The following is a 7,904-nucleotide window of genomic DNA, read 5'->3' on the forward strand; positions in this document are numbered from 1 at the left end:
AACAGCAGTCCCAACACCTTACCACTGCTACACCGGTCTTTCAGCAGAGCTTTGTCTAGCAGCGAAACAGTTCATTCAGCTTCATTTACTGTCTTTAAAAAAAAATATGGCTGACTTGCTTAAACATTTGTGGTTTCTACTGACAATTGAGATATACAAACTATGACATAACGGGACAACAAGCGGATAAAAGGCAATCTGTCATTTCGTTTAAGATATTAATGAGCGAGCGACAACGGATGTAGTCAATATCAATAACTATTTGTTCAGCACTTTTGAAATGTACAGCGACATAATTCAGAACATGGGCCGTTCTTACAGTGTTCTCCCTGTACACCAAGTCAGAACCGTTGGATAAATAAAGGGGTATATAAACAGACAATGAAAGCTCTTACAATATTCAATAATGACATTTTTCTAAAACAGGTTATAGGCTACATGTGCACCACCAACAGTAGGCAAAATTAAGAGGTGAAAATAGACTAAATTATTAGGGTTAGGCACATTGAACGCCATTTGGGTCTTTGTGTGTCAAAAAAAGATACACGTCATAACACTATTTGATGCGTTAAATAAGCTTTTAATTTGACACGTCAAATAACACAATTCTATTATAGAATGTTGTGTGTGCTGAATTTGCATGTGCAAGCCAAGCGTCACTACTACTATCAGTAGCACTGTCAAAGCTGTACAAAAAAGTTAGTAAACAAGCACACACCGACCAGGAACGATATGTTTACAATACCTCCGTTGGTGAAAATAGACCAAATTATAAGGGTGAGACACATGGGCTACTAACAGCTTACTACACAACATACACTACTTAGTATTGCTTTCTTAGCTACTGTGGGAGCAAAACTCATGACTATGATTACATTTCCATTATTAGCAGCATATAGGCTGTCCACTTTGAAGAGCTGAGACAGAATGGCTATATAAGGAATGGCACATATATGACCAGGGCCCCACTACCATTATAACCTATACAGCTGTCAGATGTGGGCGTTAACAAGAGAGAACTGAGATGGAAAGATAATGGTGGAGAAAGGTCAAGGGAAACTATTTTCATATAGAGGGAGGGGATTCTATATGTTATGCAAAGACGGAATACTATAAAGGCAGGGCTCTGTGATATGAGAATTTAGCTTTTTCCTTGGAAATGCTCGGCTCTGTTACTCTGTAATTAAGTCTAACTGAATCTACAAGTTCCGGTATCTGTGCAAATATTTGACTCAAGATTTTCCACAACACTACATGATACATATCTTTCTGGCATCCTACATAATTTATGAAGCAGCATAAGACATTTTTTGACACACATTGTTGTGATGTGCTTGAACAGGAAAGTGGCGCGGCGGTCCTTCGTAGGCAAATTTTGTCATCAAAGAGAAAGATGCTGGATTTACAATTCCAAGTTGAATGACCGTTCCATACGTATTTTCCCAGTTTGAGCTATTTATTTCCGACTTCCCAGTTGCAATGCTTGCAGTCAGCCACTGCCACTCATTGTTGAATTTGCGATCTCAAAATTGTTGTATAATGTTTATGTCCATGGCTGATGAGCACCGATATGTTTAATCTATATTTTCTCTTCATTATTTCTCTTCATATGACAAGGATTAAAAAGGATTTGCCAGCAGACTTGATTCATGATGATGAATGCTAGCTAAGATTGTAATAGTAAGATGTTGACATGATCAGTCCAATCAAAGCTACTGTACATTTAACGTGACTTGACATAATTTCTGTGGCCAATGACCTTGAGCCTTCTTGGAAGGGCACTTGTAATATAACTCTATGGCAGGACCCAAAAGGCTGAAATGTCGGATGTCTACCCTTTCTAAGGACTTAAGCTTGGCGATTGCGTAAGGTCCCCATGAGTGACAGAACACTGAGCCAATCACGGTGCAATGCTCTTATTTTCTGCTGGCCCGCCCCACCGCCACAGAAAGCACTGAGCTAGGCTGAAACACCTGCATTTTAGAGCTGCCTTACTCAAGAAAACTAAAAAGAGACCATATTTGTATGAGGCTTTAATAACTCAATGATATATAATTGTTTTTGCATTGTTTGTAAACTGATATGTGACACGTATTAATGCCAAAATAACATGCAAAACAGGCAAGCCCCCCCCCCAAAAAAGATTTTTTTTTAATACATTTTCTTTTTGTTGCTAAACATGTGGGTCTCAAAACAGGTGGGGCTCTGCCCATCAAATGCATTAAGAAGGCAAGAAATTCCACCAATTCACTTTTAACAAGGCACACCTGTTCATTAAAATGCATTCCAGGTCACTACCTCATGAAGCTGGTTGAGAGAATGCCAAGAGTGTGCAAAGCTGTCATCAAGGAAACGGGTGGCTATATTTTGATTTGTTTATCACTTTTTTGGTTACTACATGATTCCATGTGTTATTTCATAGTTTTGATGTCTTCACTATTATTCTACAATGTATAAAATAGTAAAAATAAAGAAAAACCCTTGAATGAGTAGGTGTGTCCAAAGTTTTGACTGGTACTGTATGTCTGAGTGTTGGACTGTGACCCTGTGTCAGAAGGTGGGTGTAGCTGGTGCATGAAGTCAGGCGCAGGAGAGCAGAATGAGTGAGCAACGTACTTTACTCAAAATAAAGGCACAAGGTAACAATACACTTGACCAACAATAAACGGTAATCAATTACGCACGGGTGAAAACAGCACCCGTCGAAAACCAGCCATAACATACCGAATGAACATAGAAACAATCACGCACAACAACATGGGGGAAACAGAGGGTTAAATACATTAACATGTAATTGGGGAATGAAACCAGGTGTGTAGAAAACAAAGACAAAACAAATGGAAAATGAAAGGTGGATCAGCGATGGCTAGAAGACCGGTGATGTCGACCGCCGAACGAACAAGGAGAGGGACCGACTTCGGCGGAAGTCGTGACACCCTGGCTATTTCTTAAATAAAAAAAAGAAAGAAAGAAAATTGTGCTGTCTGGTTTGCTTAATATAAGGAATGTGAAATAATTTATACTTTTACCACTGATACTTAAGTATATTTTTGCAATTACATTTACTTTTGATACTGAAGTATATTTAAAACCAAATACTTTTAGACTTTTACTCATGTAATATTTAGCTAGGTGACTTTCACTTTTACTTAAGTCATTTTCTATTAAGATATCTTTACTTTTACTCAAGTATGACAATTGGGTACTTTTTCAACCACTTCAAGTCATTTAGCACCCCAGACCCAACATTCACTTGGTGGCTTGTAGTAGAAATTCTGAACTAGGATCTGTTTAGCATTTTTTGTGTAATGAATGACATTACTTTGATGAGGTGGTACCTGATTCTAGTTCAGCATTCTTAGCCTGAGACATTTAATAAATACTGTTCTAGGATCTGCTTTGCCTTGATCATACTGATTCAGTTCTCTCAGGAATAAGATAATATGGAAAGGATTTGATCGTAGATCAGCACTCCTACTCAACGCCAGTTGCTATAACCTAACATTTTATAATCCATTTTCCCTTGCTTTCTAATGTCATTGTTGTTCTGTCAAGGCCACAAAAGCAAGATGGCATGTTCTTGCAAGGATTTTAACTCACAACCTCTCCTTTGGAAGTCCACCACCATAACCACTACTACTACTACTACTACTACTAACTACTACTCTTTATAAACTATCATAACATGTGTGTTTCTTCTTGGGGACCAGGATTAGGAACGCCTCTGAATGGTCTACAAAGCACACCCCCAGGACATAGTAGCCTTTTTGCAGAGAAGGTTTGTATTCTTACCAGGTTGGGTTGAATACCGTTTCAATTCCAGTGAATTCAGAAAATAAACCAAATTCTAATTCCTATAAATAAAATTATCCTCATTGAAAAGCATTGAAGAGGATTGGAATTGGAATTTCAGTGTAATGGACTTGACCCCAACCGTGCCTCTTACGTCAAGACTTCTGTTATTAAAGCTCTAAGAGAATTCTTTACAAGTTGTCACTCCATTAACGCCAGCTGATGGGAAACCATTTCCCTTCTCTTCAATGTCCTTCCGAAACCCACCTCAACATTGTTGTCAAGGCCACAAAGGAAATAAGACAAGAAAGCATGCCTTGTCAGGGACTTAAACTTACAACCTTCATAAACTTTTCATTCTGACCATTGTGACCTTTGACCCTTTGCAAATGACCTTACATTTCCAAATTCTGGATAACATCCTGCCGAACTGTGTTCCCATTTCATTGTTTGACCTAGCGTGTGACAGTTTTTTCCCCAGCACTTGTCCCATGTTGGCTGACCTACTATGCAGTTAAATGGAAAGGTTCTACATGGTGTAGACATGACGTGATTTTGGATGAGAGGAAATGTCAATCAATAACAATTGAAATTGCTAATTTGTTCGGCACATTTTTATTTAACCTTTATTTATCTAGGCAAGTCAGTTAAGAACAAATTCTTATTTACAATGACGTCCTACCCCGGCCAAACCCTCCCCTAACGATGCTGGTCCAATTGTGCGCTGCCCTATGGGACTCCCGATCACGGCCGGTTGCGATACAGCCCAGGATCATACCAGGGTCTTTAGTGACGCCTCAAGCACGGAGATGCAGTGCCCTAGACCACTGCGCCACTCGGGAGGCCCACCATATTTGTTCATGTAGAAATACTTTGAATATGTTTAATATGTGGGTGAAACATTTCATTTGTAGTCTTTCTTGGTTGTTTTGAGTAGTCTGCAAATATTTTAAGATCATTTGGTAGGATGTTTGTAAGAAATCACTTATGTTGTTCATTATTTCAAGTCAGTGTAATAACCAAGGTTTGGTTGGGGGCCCCCCACCTCGCTGGCAAAACAGCGGGGAGAAATGACAGCGGGTTAGGGTTAAGTTTTCAAGTTAATTAGATTTCAATTGTAGAAATGTTGCCATTGGGCGGAGAGAAGTTTAGCAATTTTAGAAGACATTTCATGCAATTCTACTAATTTTGCCATGGAACAGAGAACAAAGTGCAGTTTTCCAGCTAATTTCCTGCAATTCTACACATTTTGCCAAGAGTTATGCAATGCAGAGCATATCTGAGTGAGAGGAGTGACTAACACAATCAATCATTGGGGCCTCATGGAGGTCTGGGCCCTTGTCCTAAGTGTCTTGTGCTATCTCCATATTTATCCCAATGTCATTTTCCTTATCAGAATGCCAAAGAGAAAGAGGGCAGCAACTTTTGATGACATCGCCTCCGTTCAGAGGAAGTTACAGCAGCAGGCTAATTATAAACATCGTTTGACATGTTTCGACGAACTTTACCGGTACTATTAGGATGTATTCGTCTGCATGTCGTGACCACCTTTGAGCCAGTGGATTACTGAACAAAACGCGCCAACAAAACAGAGTTTTTGGGACATAAAGAGGGACTTTATCGAACAAAACGAACATTTATTGTGTAACAGGGACTCTTGTGACTGCAACCATATGAAGATCATCTAAGGTAAGTGATTAATTTTTTACTTTTTTTAATTGACTTTTGTAATTCCTTTACTTGGTTGTAAAATATTTGTATGCTTTTGTAAGCGGGGCACTGTCCTCAGATAATCACATGATATGCTTTCGCCGTAAAGCCTTTTTGAAATCTGACACAGCTGCTGGAATGACAAGAAGTTAATCTTTAAGCCGATCTATAACACTTGTATATTTATGAATGTTTAATTTGACTATTTCTGTATTTTGAATTTGGCGCTCTGCAATTTCACAGGATGTTGGCCAGGTGGGACGCTAGCTACCTGCCCATAAGAAGTTAACACCAGCACAAGCAGCTGAAATGATTGAAACGGTTGATCCCGCTAAGGTATCCCACTTTCCACCACTCCACCCCAAGCCTGGAGACATTTTTATGTTTGTGGGTAGTTCCTCGTCATGTGAAGACTGGGAGGCAGGCCTTCCTCGGTGTTCACCAAAACTACGGGTACTATGCAGGGAAGGAAGCACCAGGGCTCCAAAACAGGGAGTACGAGTTCCTGCAACAACCTCATACTCCCATGCTAATTCACTACTCTGCTGTCCCACACGACAACAGCCAACAGCAGCAAACAAGGGATTTCATCCGACCTCAATTATAGATGAAATGTCCAGGCGAACGACTGAAACACCTGGCAAAGTACAGTCGTGGCCAAAAGTTTTGAAAATGACACAAATATTAATTTTCACAAAGTCTGCTGCCTCAGTTTGTATGATGGCAATTTGCATATACTCCAGAATGTTACGAAGAGTGATCAGATGAATTGCAATTAAAAAACAAAACATTGATTTTTTGGGTCCATGGCCAGGAAACTCCCCAGACCTTAATCCCATTGAGAACTTGTGGTCAATCCTCAAGAGGTGGGTGGACAAACAAAACCCCACAAATTCTGACAAACTCCAAGCATTGATTATGCAAGAATGGGCTGCCATCAGACAGGATGTGGCCCAGAAGTTAATTGACAGCATGCCAGGGCGAATTGCAGAGGTCTTGAAAAAGAAGGGTCAACACTGCCAATATTGACTCTTAGCATCAACTTCATGTAATTGTCAATAAAAGCCTTTAACACTTATGAAATGCTTGTAATTATACTTCTGTCCCTTACTCCTCTCTAACTGGGGGAGGTGTCAGTGGGTCACAGGTCAGAAAACATGTAGAGCCGGGTCGCTCTCAGATTCCTTGATTATTGCTTCACCTCTCCCTTTTTGCGTTAAAGTGGGTCTGTTTACAAGACTGAGAGCTGAGGGTGACTTCAGTTTTTCAAAGAAAAAGGGACGGTGAAAAATCATGTCCCTCTAGAGCATTGCAATTAATTGATAGAATCCAGAATCTCAACTTGGTCTCAGAGCATTTTGTATTATTCTGTATGTTATGGTTACATAAGATATATGGTTACTGTAGGGTGGTTGGTCGGGGTAGATGGGTGGGCGAGTTTGAATCTCATCACAGACAACTTTAGCATTTTAGCTAATTAGCAACTTTTTAAATACTACTTTTTAGCTACTTTGCACCTACTTAGCATGTTAGCTAACCCTTCCCCTAACCTTAACCCTTTTAGCTAACTCCTAAACTTTTGCAGATTCGTATTGTAAAATAAAATACTGTACGTTTTGAAAATTCATAACATAATACATTTCGAAAATTCGTAACATATTGTACGTTTCAAAATTTGTGACATATAATATAATACAAATGAATACATACCATACGAAACGTAACATATCATACTAAATGGGGTTCCTCAGATTTACATACAGAATAATACGAAATGCTCTGAGACCAGGTTGAGAATCTGCATTTAGTATGGGAATTTTACTTAGTTTTGGATGAACGATGAAGCACTGAATCACAATCATACAGTTGTGAAAAGAAACACAGGGGGGCCATGTCCAGGTCCAAACCAAGACTATATCGAGGATTTCTACTCTTTGTGACACAGACATATTGAGGGATTAGGAGGATATCTGTAGTTATTCTCTGAGGGGTTTAAAGCCTTACTTTAATTCTAGAGGAGTTGAGGGTGGAGAGAACTCAGGAGTAATAGGGGTGCGATTACAAGAGCTCAGTGGTGGAAAACGTACCCAATTGTCATACTTGAGTAAAAGTAACAACACCTTAATAGAAAGTTACTCAATTAAAAAGGAAGTCACCCAAAATGTACAGCTTGCCATGGGCACACTCCAACACTTAGACATTATTTAAAAAAGATGCATTTCTGTCAAGTGAGTCCGTCAGACCGTCAAGTGAGTCCGCCTGAAGTATGTACATTTCACAATTTTCCTGTCCTGCTAAGCATTCAAAATGTAAAGAGTAGTTTGGGTTGTCGGGGAAAATGTATGGAGTAAAAAGTACAATATTGTCTTTAGTAATGTAGTGAAGTAAAAGTAAAAGTTGTC

This window comes from Salmo salar, chromosome ssa10 (genome assembly GCF_905237065.1).
Source record: "Salmo salar chromosome ssa10, Ssal_v3.1, whole genome shotgun sequence".
In the NCBI taxonomy this organism is placed as follows: Eukaryota; Metazoa; Chordata; class Actinopteri; order Salmoniformes; family Salmonidae; genus Salmo; species Salmo salar.